The sequence below is a fragment of the Podarcis vaucheri genome (assembly GCF_965113315.1).
Source record: "Podarcis vaucheri genome assembly, chromosome: 4".
Taxonomy (NCBI): domain Eukaryota; kingdom Metazoa; phylum Chordata; class Lepidosauria; order Squamata; family Lacertidae; genus Podarcis; species Podarcis vaucheri.
In genome coordinates, this window is record NC_138762.1 from 25,162,308 (window position 1) to 25,178,541 (window position 16,234).

General features: G+C 43.6%; 1 long non-coding RNA gene across 5 annotated transcripts; it reads left to right on the forward strand.

The window, feature by feature from the left end:
- The first annotated feature begins 420 nt into the window (after positions 1–420).
- LOC309531102 lies at positions 421–13,179 on the forward strand. Of its 5 annotated transcripts, none has more exons than XR_014219072.1 (4): positions 421–1,601; positions 2,188–2,265; positions 10,874–10,975; positions 11,837–13,179. It is a non-coding gene; the product is annotated as an uncharacterized lncRNA (long non-coding RNA). The 5 variants fall into 5 exon arrangements; XR_014219073.1 differs by having other exon boundaries at positions 483–1,449; positions 10,874–10,958; XR_014219074.1 differs by having other exon boundaries at positions 487–1,601; positions 10,874–10,958.
- Positions 13,180–16,234: the final 3,055 nt, after the last annotated feature.

Below are 16,234 nucleotides of genomic sequence, written 5' to 3' on the forward strand. Positions count from 1 at the left end.
AGGGGGAAACTACAGTTCCCAGGCTTTGGGTGGGGCTTTAAATCTATGGTGTGTAGGCAGCCCCAGTTTGCCTTCTAATTGAGGTTTTTTTGGGGTAAGGTTACCAGACATCCCCATTTCCCGGGGACAGTTCCCAGATTTACAAATCAGTCCCCTGACAAAATCCATCTATTTAGCAGGAAGTTGAAAAGTGTCCCCAGATTCATTGGGGGAAAATCTGGTAATCTTATTTTTGGTGGTCTTTGGCTGGAGTTGATGCAGTTGACCCATCTACTTCAGAACTGTTGGCATTGAATTGTACCAGCTCTACAGGATTTCCGACGGGGGATACCTGGTGATGCACCTCAACTGGAACTTTTCAGTGTTTTTTTTAAAAAATAGAACTGACTCCAGGTGGAGGTGCTCAGCAGAATACAGTGGTACCTCGGGTTAAGAACTTAATTTGCTCTGGAGGTCAGTTCTTAACCTGAGGTACCACTTTAGCTAATGGGGCCTCCCGCTGCCACCACGCCACCACCGCACGATTTCTTTTCTCATCCTGAAGCAAAGTTCTTAACCCAAGGTACTATAACCTGACGTGTCTGTAACCTGAAGCGTCTGTAACCCAAGGTACTACTGTACCCTTCCTTCTGTGGGAATTTAGCTCCAATTTCTGTTTGCAGCCTTGGGTCCTTCGACCCTTTAATTGTTCTCTTTTTCCCTCCTAGAAAAACTAAGCAAGGCACTCTCTTTTATAGTTTAAATAACATATAACTTTTACTTAGCGCACTTGCACATTAAAATATACAATGTGGGTAGGCGATACTTAAGTCGCTCAAACATCTTACACAGATTAAACTTTTACAGACAAACTTAACTCTCTGACTCTGAGGCAGACAGCAGCACAACAATTCATACCTGCTGCTCTGTTAAAACTGTTCAACTAACTGCCAAAACTGCCACGGAGTGTATGGCATCTTAGAGTTTTACAGCTCTTGCGACTAACCCTTTACATATGCATTTTGGATGCTAACATCCCACACCTGAGGTTCTGAGCAGCAGTCTCTCTCTCTCATTCTTCCCCATTCACACAAATAAAAAGCAGCAAAACACCTGAGAGGCAGCCACCTGACGACTGCCATTTTGTTTTCCCCACAGCGCACCTGACTGACACACTAAGGATGCTGTGTGCCTGTGCCAGGCCTGGTCCTTAGTGCTTATAAAACATATTTCAAGTGGTAAAAAATAAAGCTTCACATAATTATATCTGAAATCCTTACAACAGGCTCACGAGGACCAATTATATTACCCCTCCATTGCAGGTAGAAGGCTGAGGCTGAAAGAATAATGGGGTGTTTCGGGCCACCAAGCAAATTTGCTGGTGAGATTTAAATGCATCATTTTCCAGCTTACACTTTCCAACTTGCACTAAACCTCACCAGCTCATAAAGACAGGGTCCATTTGATTCTGTATGTGTGGGTAAAATTTGGTTCATCAGCGATACGGGCAAGAAAACACTTGCAAGTCCTAATAACCTCAAACCCATTTAAATGGGTGTGAGCTTTTGAAAGAGGTGAATGGCTTGCCTTACAGTGCCGGCCCTACCATTAGGCAGCGTGAGGTGATGGAGGGGGAAAGCTGTGTGCACCCCCTGCACTCCCAAGCTAGCTTGCTGCTGTTTGATGCAGTGAAGGCTGCTGTCCTGTCAGAAGTGTTGAAGTAAATTGAACTGCCGGTCCAGTGAGCTTTTGTATATTGAATGGAGGAGGCTGCCACCTGTGCCTCAGGCGGCAAAATGTCTTGGGCTGGCTGAACTTACAGCTGGAAACCCATGCAGTTCACTCTTACGTTGTGAGGCTTTAAATCGTCCTGGGCTGGCAGCTTCCAGCCTAGAGCTTGTGGCAAAATGACAGAAACCACCCCTGCCTCTGAACCCCTAGTGACCTTGGACTTGGTTCCTTTTAAAATGTAACCTCGGGGTAGCCAACAACATTCCCCTCCTCCTTAATAATAAGTAGTGAGGACTGAATGGCACTAAGAAAATGTCTCCTTGTATGTATGATCGTTGCTAGGTAAATGTACAATACAAGTCATGGATGCCTGCACACTCTCACTGGAAGTTAGCAATTCATTATTTCTGTGCATAAACACCATTATAATGTACAAGAACACCATAAATCTCTCCCTTTCCCTCTCTCTCTGACCAGGACATACAAGTGTCAAAGTTCTGCACCAGGTGACCTGTTCATTCAACCTGATTTGCTTGCACCAAAGTTTATGAGAAGGTTAGACAATGTCTGGTCTTTATTGAGAATTTGTTGTCATTTGTTTGCAGTGAGGTTATACAACACTGAGGATTCATCCCGATTTGCTTACAGCAATTTTATATGCCTTCCCCCTTAATCATTTGATCTTCCCACTCTTTTCAGTGTATTCCTGAACTGCAAAAAGTCTATTTTTTAAAGCGGATTTATTGCAACAGGACAACATAGCACTTTAATCATGCAAACCTACATTTCTGGTATGTGCTTAAATTTCTTCTGCAAAATGCCAACAGTCTGGAGGCAGCCTAAATGAATATCTAAGTCAGTGGTTCCCAAAAACCTACCCACTTGCATGGATCACTTGAAAATTGCTGATGGGCTTTGCAGACTACCTAATGATCATTCTGCCTCGGCTGGATGCTGTTTGATTTGTAGTTGTCCTTTTTTGGCTGATTTTATTTCTTATATTGTGTTTTATTGTATTATAATTTGCACCTCATAGATTTCATATTGTAATACAATAGAATATGATTTAAGAAAGAAAAGATGCAATAAAATAAAATAAAAATATCAACTTGAATATTCAGGCATGCTGCAGACCACCTGAATGAAACTCGTGGTTCACTGGTGGTCCACAAACCATAGTTTGGGAACTCCTGATCTTCAGGGACTTTTGATCTGCATGTGCGTAGAATGGGCACCTAGCTCTCATCTGGCATAGTTAAACGTGTGAGAGTTCAGCCTATTGTGCACAGAAATGTGAGTCTGAACATACGGAAGTCAGAGGTAAAGGTAGCACACCAATTTAGTGCTTATGTGGGTCTTCTAAATAGTTTGAAATGCAAATTAAATAGTATGCCCCTAGACATTATGAATGTGATGCTACTTCTAAAAGCTTTCTCGGCCTACCAGTACATTACTCAGTACTCTTAGGATGATCAGGAATGTCAATGCTAGCCCACTGTGGCTGGTGTTCTGACGTAGGTCTTCCGAAAACAAGGGGTGGTGAATAGTGTCTTGATCTCCCCCTCCCACCTCCACCCATATTTCCCTGGCTTGCTGTGTCTCTTCTGCTTAAGAACCGACTGAAGAGAGCAAAGAGAAAACTGAGAGCCAGTGTGGTGTAGTGGTTAAGAGCGGTAGTCTCGTAATCTGGAGAACCGGGTTCGTGTCTCCGCTACTCCACATGCAGCTGCTGGGTGACCTTGGGCCAGTCACACTTCTCTGAAGTCTCTCAGCCCCACTCACCTCACAGAGTGTTTGTTGTGGGGGAGGAAGGGAAAGGAGAATGTTAGCCGCTTTGAGACTCCTTAAAGGGAGTGAAAGGCGGGATATCAAATCCAAACTCTTCTTCTTCTTCTTCTTCTTCTTCTTCTTCTTCTTCTTCTTCTACTACTACTAACCTGTGGTGCCCCTTGAGTTTTCAGTGAGGATGAGTGAAGCAGAGAGCTATCTCACGTTTACATGTTTTCAGGCACTGTATACACTTAAGTTGTTTCAAGCTACTGCTACCTGTTGTTATTTGCTGTGTGGCAGTGCGGAATAGCCCTATAATAATTTTTTTTTTTTTTTAATGTACATGTGGCGCTGTGGGTTAAAGCCTCAGCGCCTAGGGCTTGCCGATCGAAAGGTCGGCGGTTCGAATCCCCGCGGCGGGGTGCGCTCCCACTGCTCGGTCCCAGCGCCTGCCAACCTAGCAGTTCGAAAGCACCCCCGGGGGCAAGTAGATAAATAGGTACCGCTTACCAGCGGGAAGGTAAACGGCGTTCCGTGTGCGGCTCTGGCTCGCCAGAGCAGCGTTGTCACGCTGGCCACGTGACCCGGAAGTGTCTTCGGACAGCGCTGGCCCCCGGCCAATAGATGTGAGATGGGCGCACAAACCCCAGAGTCTGTCAAGACTGGCCCGTTCGGGCAGGGGTACCTTTACCTTTACCTTTAGCTTCAACTTTTATGATAACATATTTAGTTCTTTGACTGTATGATTCAAAAGTACCTAGAGGGAGATAGGGTTACAAGTTTGCTGCATTTATTGCATGCAGGAACTGATCCATAAATATATCAACAATGTTTCCCAGTTGTTGTATGAAAGATCTTGATGGATAATTCCCTCCCCCCCTTTTATAACAAATTTATTTTCTTTGATGAGATGAGATACTACACTCCATTTTAACTTGGATTTTATGATATACTAACAGGGCAAAGTGCTGAGAAACCCCCACTGTGTAAACGATTAACCGCTGTTCGTTTTTTTACTTGTCTACTGGTTTCAAACAAATAAGGCCAAGAAGGCAAGCTATGGTTAAACGTAGAATACTTTGCAAAATGAGGCCAGGCCACTTTAGCATTGGACCTCATTAGATGGGTCATCATGTTCATTGCTTATGTAGGCCAAACTCATGACTTAGTCATGCAATTGTTTCATGAATATTCAGCAACAGCGATAATAAACTAGAGCAAACTAGCATGGATCATCTTAAAACAGATATGGGTATGGGAAACAACAAACCCATCATTGCCTGTGGTTGTCCATGTTCATTTCTTTTGCCCCATCATGGCTGCTGGTCAAATAGCTTTTGCAGGTTTAAGAAGCATTACAAAAACCTACCAAACCTGTTTGATCAGATATGATAGCGGGGGTAAAGTAAATTAATGGATACATCACTAACAATGAACATACACTCTTTAGCTCTCTGAAATACTATTTTGCTCTCCCAGTTTAATTTACTGCTCTTCCTCAAAGTTCAGCTTTGCTTCCCACACAACTTGTTCCTTACTAACTGCTATGAAAACTTGTTTCGCTCCCCCCCCCCTTTCTCTCTCACATTGACTTCAGAATAAATTTTCATGCAATAGCAGGAGCTTTCCCCTGCTCAACCTGGAAACACCAGGGATTGAACCAGAGACTGAGTACAAAGCAAATGTTCTGCCACTGAGGTCTACAGGTCTGTTGGCCTGTCCTTTTGAAAGTATGCTGTACTGGGTAGGAAAAAAATACCTCCTTTGCCAGCACGGCATGATCTATCCTTTCATAGCCAGCTTGCCCTGATGTGTTGGGCTTGCGATAGTAACATAGAAAGAAACTGTGCGTTCTTATCTTATTTGTACACCAAGCCGATACATGTAAGACATCCCTATGAAGACAATTTTAAGTGACCTCAAGTGGCAGCTGTATCTTGCGCAGCACCATTTGACTGCAGTGCCTGTGTGTGGAGACTGAATGACTCTAATGCCATATCTACACTACAAAGATACAGTGGTAGTACTTCAGTTTGATTGCTGTGGCCTTTATTTCTCTCCCACAAAGAAATTGAGCTATTGGTGAAAGGGACGTGGGTGGCGCTGTGGGTTAAACCACAGAGCCTAGAGCTTGGCGATCAGAAGGTCGGTGGTTCGAATCCCCGGGACGGGGTGAGCTCCCATTGCTCGGTCCCTGCTCCTGCCAACCTAGCAGTTTGAAAGCACGTTAAAGTGCAAGTAGATAAATAGGTACCGCTCTGGCGGGAAGGTAAACGGCGTTTCCATGTGCTGGTCTGGTTCGCCAGAAGCGGCTTAGTCATGCTGGCCACATGACCTGGAAGCTGTACGCCGGCTCCCTCAGCCAATAAAGCGAGATGAGCGCCGCAACCCCAGAGTCGGCCACAACTGGACCTAATGGTCAGGGGTCCTTTTATCTTAGTTTGGTGAAGGTGCCGGGTCTATTAGAGATCATTATCCCCTTCCTCACAGACCTGCAGTTCCCAAGATTCCATGTGGAGGAGCAATAATATCAAGCCAGCTTAAGATATGCCCTTTGAGTCTATGAAAATGTAGTGTTTAGCCTATTGGTCTAATAAAACACTCCAGCTTTAGCCATTTCATTGATGCAATGTCTGTTCACTCTATGTTTTTGTGTTGGCGATGTATACCATATTTGTTTCAGCTAAATAATATACCAGATTTTGTCCCCCAAAATGTATTTCTTTGGCTGGCAGTTTTCTAGCTTCTTGTCTTTCCAATTATTTAGCATAGTAAGTTTTGAAATTATTAAACTCACACGATAAGGTAGCTAGATTCGTACAGCACACTGAAATGCAGAAACCTTGATAGAATCCCACATTTAAAATCATGTTTCCTAGGAAACAGTACTTTTTGTAAGTAACTATTTCCAAATTCCTTTATACATATGAGTTGCTCCCTACCCTCAGTGGCTCACTCACATTGATTGCTCACATGTTTGATATGCCAACTAGCTGCTTTCTTGCACAACACAAAGCAAGTATGTCTATTTTAAATCAGAAATGGTGGTGGTGGTTAGTTAGTTAGTTAGTTCATTAAATTTGTCAGTCACTTTACCTTGCCCAGGGCAACACAAAGCAACTTGCAACCCAACAAATAGACAATAAACCCCACGTAAATACATTGAAAGAGAAATACATTAAAAACATCCCACCGGTTCAGATCACAGTGAAACATGGGATGCTCAGGATACTGGTGTAAACTGTAGGTGGTAGTTACGGGTACAAGGTGTGTGTGTGTGTGTGTGTGTGTGTGTGTGAATTTAAAAACCATTGCACAAGACTTTCAGAGTTAGGAATAGTTTTCAATTCTTTTGCTCCAATTCACAAGAGAGAATCTTCTTAATAATGCATTTCAGAATTATCAAAAAAAGCTACCACCCTCCGACATTTCCAATTCTCCTGCCACCCGACAGGACAAAAAGCCCGCATTTTTGTGAGGATGCTGTGCTTGATGCGGTGCAATAAAAGGCTGAAGGTAAATCTCCCAACAGTGTACTCTTAGCATCAAGCCTGCTCATTGTTCACAGCCACCTAGCAAATCTGTGTGATCTGAAATAAAAGTGAATGCTATGAAGAGCACTGCAGGGCACGGATGTCCAGATTCATAGCCCAAGCTTCCTTTTCCGCCGCAGAGTAATTCTGCTGCCAGGGAAAGAATTTTTGACTAAAAATAGAAAGAAGTGAAGGATTCTCTGTTGTTCTGAGATGGCACCACCTCTGTGTAGAGGTTGGCACCAGCCAGACCCAACCCCTTGCAAGGCCAGGATCTTTACACCCAAGCAAGGGTGTGGTAGGAGGGGCAAGGGAGGAATGTTTGGCTTGAATGCGGTGAAGCCTTGAACAATTGTCCAAACTGTTGTGAGAAGTTGTAGGCCTTCAATTATGTAATATAATTTATTTGGAGAGAGTCTCCCCCATGTCTCCCACTTACTTACTTACTTACTTACTTATACACACACACACACAGAGAGAGAGAGAGAGAGAGAGAGAGCGCTCTCCATATCACCATAGTTTCCTTGCTAGAAATGCCAAGTTTCTGTGTGATTTTTTTATATATATATAGTCTGCAGAAGAAACAAATTACTATGCACTACAAAACAGAACTGGCATTTCAAATTTAAAACAGATGACATCAGCATTACACATGGAACCAGACACCATCAAATCATATGCCACCTCATAAATATTCAAGCTGGTGGGGCAAAAGAAATGTAAAGTGCATGGCTGGCCAACAGGGCTCTCCAGGGGCTGGGAGCAGGGCGGAGGGAGATTCCTTTCTTGGAGGCTTTTAAATAATGCATGTATGCAGTCCGTTCTGAGTAGCCTATAGGGAGGCAACTCAGCAGCGTCTGCAGATTTCTTTCGGGGTCTGTATTACACTGTGGTTTATGAGAATGGAGCAAATGAAACCTAGCGATGGTTCTTAGCGTAGTATAGAAATGACCATTTGACACAGGGATGGGGGAAACTGTTGGATATTGTTGGTCTCCTGCTCTCACCAGGCCCAGGGCAGCCTAACCAAAGATAAGGGAAGATGGGAGCTGGAGTTCAGCATCGTTTGGAGAGCCACGGTTTTCCCGTTCCTTATTTCGTGGAGTCCAAAAAGCAATGTGTGAAAACACGAGGAAAGGCCTAATAGTGGCATAGCTACCCCCAAGCACCATTTTTATTGCACATTTGCGATGATTTGTGCTCAGGATGCTTTTGGAGTGGTCACATGTGACCCAGTTTTCTATACAATTTGTGCCTTCAAATGTTTTGGGGTGGTCAAATTGCTTCATTTCCAATCAGTGCATATCCCATAGCAGGGGTCAGCAACCTTTTTCAGCCATGGGCTGCTCTACCATCCCTCAGACCATGTGGTGGGACTATTTGGGGGGGGGGATGAAGGAATTCCTGTGCCCCACAAATAACCCAGAGATGCATTTTAAATAAAAGCACACATTCTACTCATGTAAAAACACACTGATTCCTGGACCGTCTGCCAGCCGGATTGAGAAGGCAATTGGGCCGCATCCAACCCCTGGGCCTTAGTTTGCCTACCCCTGCCCTATAACACTCTGCTGAAATCCTGTAACTTTCCAAACCACAAATGCTCTGGTTTATTTTTGAGACACTTTCTGTGGTAGGAAAACAGGGACATTCATTGGGGCAAGACCTGCTGCTGTGACTACTAGGACTGAGCTGTTTTGTTTCCTTGAGTAATGACGTCACTAACATAAGGTATTTTACTGCTGACCTATGCCTGACTCACTCCTGCCAACCTAGCAGTTTGAAAGCACATCAAAGTGCAAGTAGATAAATAGGTACCGCTCCGGCAGAAAGGTAAACGGCATTTCCGTGCGCTGTTCTGGTTCGCCAGAAGTGGCTTAGTCATGCTGGCCACATGACTGTCTGTGGACAAACGCCAGCTCCTCGGCCAATAAAGCGAGATGAGTGCCGCAACCCTAGAGTCGGTCACGACTGGACCTAATGGTCAGGGGTCCCTTTACCCTTTACCTTTATGCCTGACTCCAGCTCTGGAAAGCAGGTCACCTCCATGCTTCTCCCCCACCACACCAGTCATTACAGGATTTGCTGTGAACCCTGAGAATGTCAAATCAGAAGTCTGACTGAATTCAGCAGGACTTACTCCAAGATTTCGGCCTTACATATAAATAAAAAGCACTACCCCAATGCACCGCCTTTGTATGGATAAGATTCCATTCATATCCTACTCTTAAATAGATCTCCCATGTAGCAGCTGATTAATTTCAGCAATGACGGGACAGGATTTGGTCCCTGACAATTCACTGGGGACTCCTAGGGACATTCTTGTCTAGACTGCAGGGCAATGTCTGAGGGTGCTGAAGTCTAGGAAACAATTTGTGAAAGGCAACTGAATAGCAGAGAAACAGGGTGCAGGAACAAAGGTATTTCTGAAATAATACCACTTAGAAGTAGAAGGGAAATTCCTGTGCGTGATGTGGATATAAATCTAAAGTTTGCGGTATCCAAACTAGATCACAGCATGCCTTTGGAAAGGGTCCATAGACAGGCAGCCGCTGTCAGAACCATCTGTTATTGCTGAATGCCTCATCATTCACAATACAGTTTAGCATCCAAAGATGCTGAATCTTCAATTTCACTTTACATTCCCTGGAATTTTTCTAACCTTAGGTATCCCTTCCCTCTTTAATTTTGCTATGAGTTCATCAAATGCTTGCTCGGATTCTTGAAGGTAGGAAAGGAAATGAGCTCAGACAAGGCTCACAGCGGCATTACTTCGCCACGTGTTGCATGGGCAACAGGGAAAATGAACTCATTGCACAGAGAAGATATGCAGAACATTAAAAAGGAAAGATATGAAACGCTCTGTTTTGTTTTGCGCTCTGCAGAAAGCCTTTTCTGAACCTTTCCAAATCCTTCTATAATGAGACAGATATGCAACAATAATGAAAACACTGGGTTTTCGCACTCAATCCCCCAAATCCTAAAGGGTGGGCACTTCTGGCTGCTCACACTCAGGGACATTGGTTGGGGAGGACAAGGCATTCCTGTGAGAGACTTTGTGGGTTTTAATGAGTATTTCCTTGGCTCCTTTTAAGATCTGTGGAAATCCTAGCCTGCCAGGAGCTAAGGGTGTTCAGGTGCCTTCATGGCTTAACATGAGGTTCTGTCTGTGACTGTTCTCTGCAAATTCAAGCTGTACAGACTCTCAAGCTCAAGTGTAATTGCAAAGGGGGAAAGAAAGATAGCAGCCTGATCTGTGGGGTTTCATGTGATCATATGCACATGTTGTTAGACATTCCCTAATTCCCCAGGCAGAAAAAAATAATCTAGGGGCTGTGCTACTCAGTTTGCCATCCTTTTGCAGGATCTGTCTGCCAGATGGACAGGCATCTGACTGACACAGTTTCCAGTACCCTTTCAACAAAATTCTCCAGTATCCCTAGCTGCTGCTGAGATGATAGACTTTTTCAGATGGGAGAAGGAAACATCTATTTTCCAATATATGATTACTGCAAAGCTCTCTGCTTTGCCATATAGTAGCCATCTGAAACCTTTTCCACCTAGCACAGCTAACTACGAAAAGAGATTTTTTTTAAAATAAAAGATGTTCACCCTAATTATATGCATGTATACTTGGAAGAATGTCTTACTTAGCCCCAAGTAATAGGAATGCATAGGATGACAGCCTTTGTTTATCTCAAAACAAGAACACTATCCTATGCAGCGCATATTTCAGTTTTTCAAAATTTGTGTCGGTACCCAATAATGTATTGGGTTTGGCTGTGTTTAAATCTATTTTTGCTCTGTCCTTTTTTCTTTTTCTTTTTCTTTTCTTTCTTTCTTTTTTTTTTGCAACACAGGGTCTTCACTTCTGCTTTGTGCCAGCAGAGGATTTTTCAGAAGACAAACAAAGCTCCTGGGAAGCCTCTGCAGATTCCTCCCAAAGTGCGTAATGGAAACAGGTGAAGTGTAAACAACATGCTCACCCACTTGTCTCGTTCCTCTTAGAATATTCCAACAATGTCTTTATTTAGTGACAGTTTGAGAGATGCTTACAAATAAGTAGGTAAAGATTTTCCTATGGGTGAGAGTTTTCAAATACATAGAATAAATAATCTGGGACGGGGGTGGGGGTGGGATTTCTTAAGATTGTGATCAAAAATATGTTGGGCAAAAACAGCACTATGTACTGGAAATAGTTGGATTAAATTTAGTACATTCGTTTTTAAGAAATGGACACCTGACAAACCAGAAAAATCTAAAAACAGAACCGTGATATACAGCATTGAGATATTTAGGCATTTCCTTCAAATAAGATATAATAAACCTATAATTTAGCATCATGTGCATGTTGTGCTTCCAAATAATGTAGTTGCAGTGTTTCTAATCAACACCCACCCATCTCATTATTTTCCTTTTACTATGCTTGCCATACGTCAAAAAAAATCCTGACATGACCTAGTTTGCGGGTGTAAAAATGGCGTCCGGATGTATGGCTACGCGATGGAAAAAGCAGTGGAAACAGCTCAAGAAGCTTAAAATCACATTTTTGGTGGGTTTTCTTTAAAAAAGCATGTTGCGGGTGTCAGGAATTTTATTCCACCTATTCACCAAAGTTGTTTCCAGCCCATGGGCCAAATGTGATTGCTTGGACTCTACCCAGGCCACACCCCATCCCTAGCCACACCCCCTACCAGCCCTGCTTTGCATTCTCCTTGCTAGTTTTTGCCTGGCTGAAATGTGTCCTTGAACTCTGGTAATGACTTTTGCTTGTTTGGATGGAGGGTAGAGAGACAATTGCTACTGGTTTTTTGTACCCCCAGTGGGGCCATCACTGACTCCAGTCATGAAGGCTGCAGCTGCTGCTGAAGATGCCAGAAACCATCTTGCTACGGATCCTGAACTCTTTGGCCCCTGCCCTCTGCTTGGCTCCTTCCCACCCAGCCTTGGAGGGTGGCACCCTGACTGACTCCAGCTGCAAAGGTTGCTTCTGTGGCTCAAGCTGAGAGGCCAGAGAGATTTGGTTTGGAGATGATTTTTGCTGCTAGCTGGACTATATTCTTGGGTTTTCATTATTAGAATTGACTATAATCAGTGGGTTACTTAATTTTATGGTATTATTATATCACTAATACACGGGGCTTTTTTCAGGGGGCACTCAAGGGCACCTTTTTTTGTTAAAAAGTGTGCCACTTACTGTAACAACTTCATGGTGAATACTGGCACCTATTTTTCTAGGGGGGAAACACTGCTGCTACTACCACTGCTACTACTATTAATTACCCACCCTTCACCTTAAGGTCCTATGAATGTGAGACATTCTATTAGGGAATTGTTTATATGACTATTTAAATTTTGTTAAGTTTTGTAGTTCATAGGGAGTTGTAATCCATAAATATTTTGATGTTGTGAGCCACTTTGAACATGGTTTGAGCTTGGAAAAGCAGCATACAAATAAATGATGGTGATGATTTCCAGTTCAAAATACCTCAGGCATGGAAAGGGCTTGGAAAGATTCTGTTTCTTTAACCTTAGGCTGGATTTGGTCCATGAGCCACTGGCTCTCTACCTCCTCCAGTCATTCTTTCCCAGGGCCTTCCATTGCCTTTCTTACACACCTGCTTCTCCTGCTTCTAAAAGCATTTGCTTAAATCGCTGATAAGGACTAGGTACTTGATTAGGTATTTCTTCCAAAGTTCCTAGTTAGGCAGAAGACAATGGATAAGCAAACACGTTTTTTTAAAAAAAGCTTTTACCCTCCCTTCTCCTAATATGCTCATCCTTCATTCTGCAAAACCTTTCGGAATCAAATGATTGGCAGCTACAAGGCCACTGCTTTGCATTTTAAAACCAATCTTTGTCTTTTAATTAAGGCCTGTTGTAAGAAATGTCTTTCCTTTTCCACCCCGCCTGAACACCCCACCTTTAATGTAAACATCCTATTTTATTCATCCACAAGGCTCTTCTTATTTGATGTATGGTTTAATTATGCCTCGTCACTCACTCTTAGAGAGAGAAAGGGAATGGAAATTAGTTCTAATTATGCTTGCTGCTTATATCATTTTTGTTCTTCTAGATGAAACTGCCAGCCTCTATTATTTGGCGTTTTCTCTTAAATAAATAGCATGAGATGAATTAGCTAATTGTTATTTTTTCACATGAAATATATATATATATATATACATTTTGAATTGCTTTTCAAATGCACAGTGCTTTGTCACAATAAATAGCCTTCACGCTTTATGACATAGTATCTTGTTACAGATAGGTAGCCGTGTTGGTCTGCCATAGTCAAAATAAAAAAATTCCTTCCAGTAGCACCTTAAAGACCAACTAAGTTAGTTCTTGGTATGAGCTTTCGTGTGCATGCAGTGTATCTGACAGTGTATCTGAAGAAGTGTGCATGCACACGAAAGCTCATACCAAGAACTAACTTAGTTGGTCTTTAAGGTGCTACTGGAAGGAATTTTTTTATAGTATCTTGTGTTAATGGACTTCTGTGCTGTTGGTGCATCTCCCACTTTGCAACTGTCTGTGAGTGGCAGACATGTTTCGTATCTTCACAGGAGGTTCAACAAAAGTTTCCACAACCCCCAGAATTCTTCTTTTAAAACCAGCTGCTGGGAAACTCGAAGTGTTCAAATTGTGATTTCCTGGTTCTTTATAGGCTTAGCATGTAGTTTATTACTTTTGGGGATCCCATTTGGACAGCTAAGCTTTATATCTGCATGGTAGCAGAGTTGCGAATCGCCCAGAACCAAAAAGCCAGTTCTCCATCTAACTACCAAAATATGTGTTGTTAACTGTTTAGTTCTGCCTTTGAATCAGAGGTGGGGTTTTGGTTTTTTGTCAGTGTGAGGGGCCTGACAATTGGGGGTAGTGGGCTTTAAGCTGTTACGCACACACCCTGGTTGTCACGGTCTAGTTCACGGACGATCAAAGTCTTGGCAGGGGACGTCAGGGCCAGGGGCAAGATGGCGGGGAGGGAGCAGGAACGGGGGTCCAGAAGCCAGGAAGCCAAGAGTCTGAGGGTCTGAGGGGTCAGGGAGCAAGGAGTCACAAAGTCAGGGGTCAGAGGATCAAGAAGCAAGGAGTCAAGAAACCGAGGTTCAAGGATCAGGAAGCAAGAAGCCCAAGGCAGGAAGCGTGTTGCTGTGGCAAAGAGCTGAAGGGAAATGCTGACCTTATATCCCTTCCCAGCTCTTGCCACCAGGTGCTGTGAGTTACCAAACGGCCTCACATGTGCGGCCACACCTTGCCTCTTCAGAACAAACTTAGGAAGGCCCCAGTCCTGCAAAGTCCTATTGGTCACAGGGCCTGGCTCCTGTACGCACACCTGACACTGGTGGTCCAAGGTGGCTGTTCCCCCCACCCCACAGGAGGGAAGGCCATTGAATCAGGATCACAATAAGGGGCAAAGGGTTAACACCACTGCCCTCTAGCCACCATACTAGAGTCCAAGGCAGGGCTGAAATTGCAGGACTATGGCTCTGAGTAATCAACTTGCTCCTAGAGAGGCTGTAACCAGACTGAGCCTTTTGGGCTGATTTAGGTGCTGATTCTCTCCAGGCTGCTAGAGCATAGGGGAAAACCAGAACCACAACAGCAATAGATACCAGGGGTGGGGTACCCTCTCCTCCCCACACCCTGAATCTCCCAGTGTGGTGTAGTGGTTAAGAGCGGTAGTCTCGTAATCTGGGGAACCGGGTTCGTGTCTCCGCTCCTCCACATGCAGCTGCTGGGTGACCTTGGGCTAGTCACACTTCCCTGAAGTCTCTCAGCCCCACTCACCTCACAGAGTGTTTGTTGTGGGGGAGGAAGGGAAAGGAGAATGTTAGCCGCTTTGAGACTCCTTCGGGTAGTGATAAAGCGGGATATCAGATCCAAACTCTTCTTCTTCTTCTTCTTCTTCTCCCCCCAATAACTGGATCTCTTTGAACTGCTCCAAGACTACCTGAAGACTGAAGGAGTGATGCTTTGCAGAGAGTGTTAGAATTGACTAAGGAATTTGAATGTTCTGATCCAAGTATTGGATCTTTGAGTGACCAGGATCATTCTTAGACCATTCTGCCACAGGGGATGCAAACTGGATTTTGCTGTCTCAAATTATGTGGTGACCAGTAGACAGACTAACTCCATATGAAAAACAAGAGAGAAATAATGATTCACCGATGAATGTAAGCACCAGTAAATAATTATGCTTTTTTACTTTATGAAACTCTGTTTTTGCCTCACTTGGTACAAGTCATCTGCTCATAATCTGATATACAATTACACTTTGCAGCGGTAAATATCACACACATCATTCCTTGATAGTGGGAGTTTAATTTCCCCATCTCTTTAACTAAAATTGAAAGCTCACAAGGAACTAAAGTGCACTGCAAGGAAAGAACTAGGTATCACTCAGGAGTGAACTTTGCAATTCTCCGCTCTTCAGAGCCATTTGGCAAAATACGGTCTGAGTCATCTACAACTAGAATTGCTTTTTTTCCATGGTGGGGGAGGCGGGGGACAAATTTACAAGCTGTGAATTAACTTTTCTAACTGAATGTTATGGACGCTGTCCTCACCTCAGGCCGCAGTGTGATTACCGGGCCTGATTTTTTAATAAAAAAACCAATAGTGAAAATTATAAAAATAGCATCTATAAGGATGAGCCAACTTATTAGATTCCCCTTGGGGGGGAAATAAGTTTTCTATCTCCAATCCAGAAATTTGCATCTTCATTTCCTTGAGTTGCCTCAGGTTTTGTTGGCATGGATCAATTGCTACATGACTTTTGTTATGTTAATTACCGCTAATCATGTGTGTGGTAATGTAAAGCTGCCTTGCAGTCACCCATGCCTTGCTGTCTTCTTATTTATTTATTGCATTTATATCACACCTTTTCCACCCAACAACCCTGTGAAGTAGGTTAACCTGAGAGGCAGTGACTGGCCCAAGGTCACCCAATGGGGCCAAGTTGGTATTTGAGCCCGGGTCTCCCTTGTCCTAATCATTGTACCATACTGGCTCTCTTACTGGTAACAACTCTCTAGGGTCTCAGACAAAAGTCTTTCCTCTCACCTAAGGACCTTTTAACTGTACCTCGAGTTACAGTCCCTCCCGGTTGATATGCACCTAGTACCACAACCATGTCTTCCACCATGCTTTTCTGCCTAAAGCTCTTGCTAGAACCACATCTCCCATAGTCCTCTGCACCACGGCACACTCTTAACCAG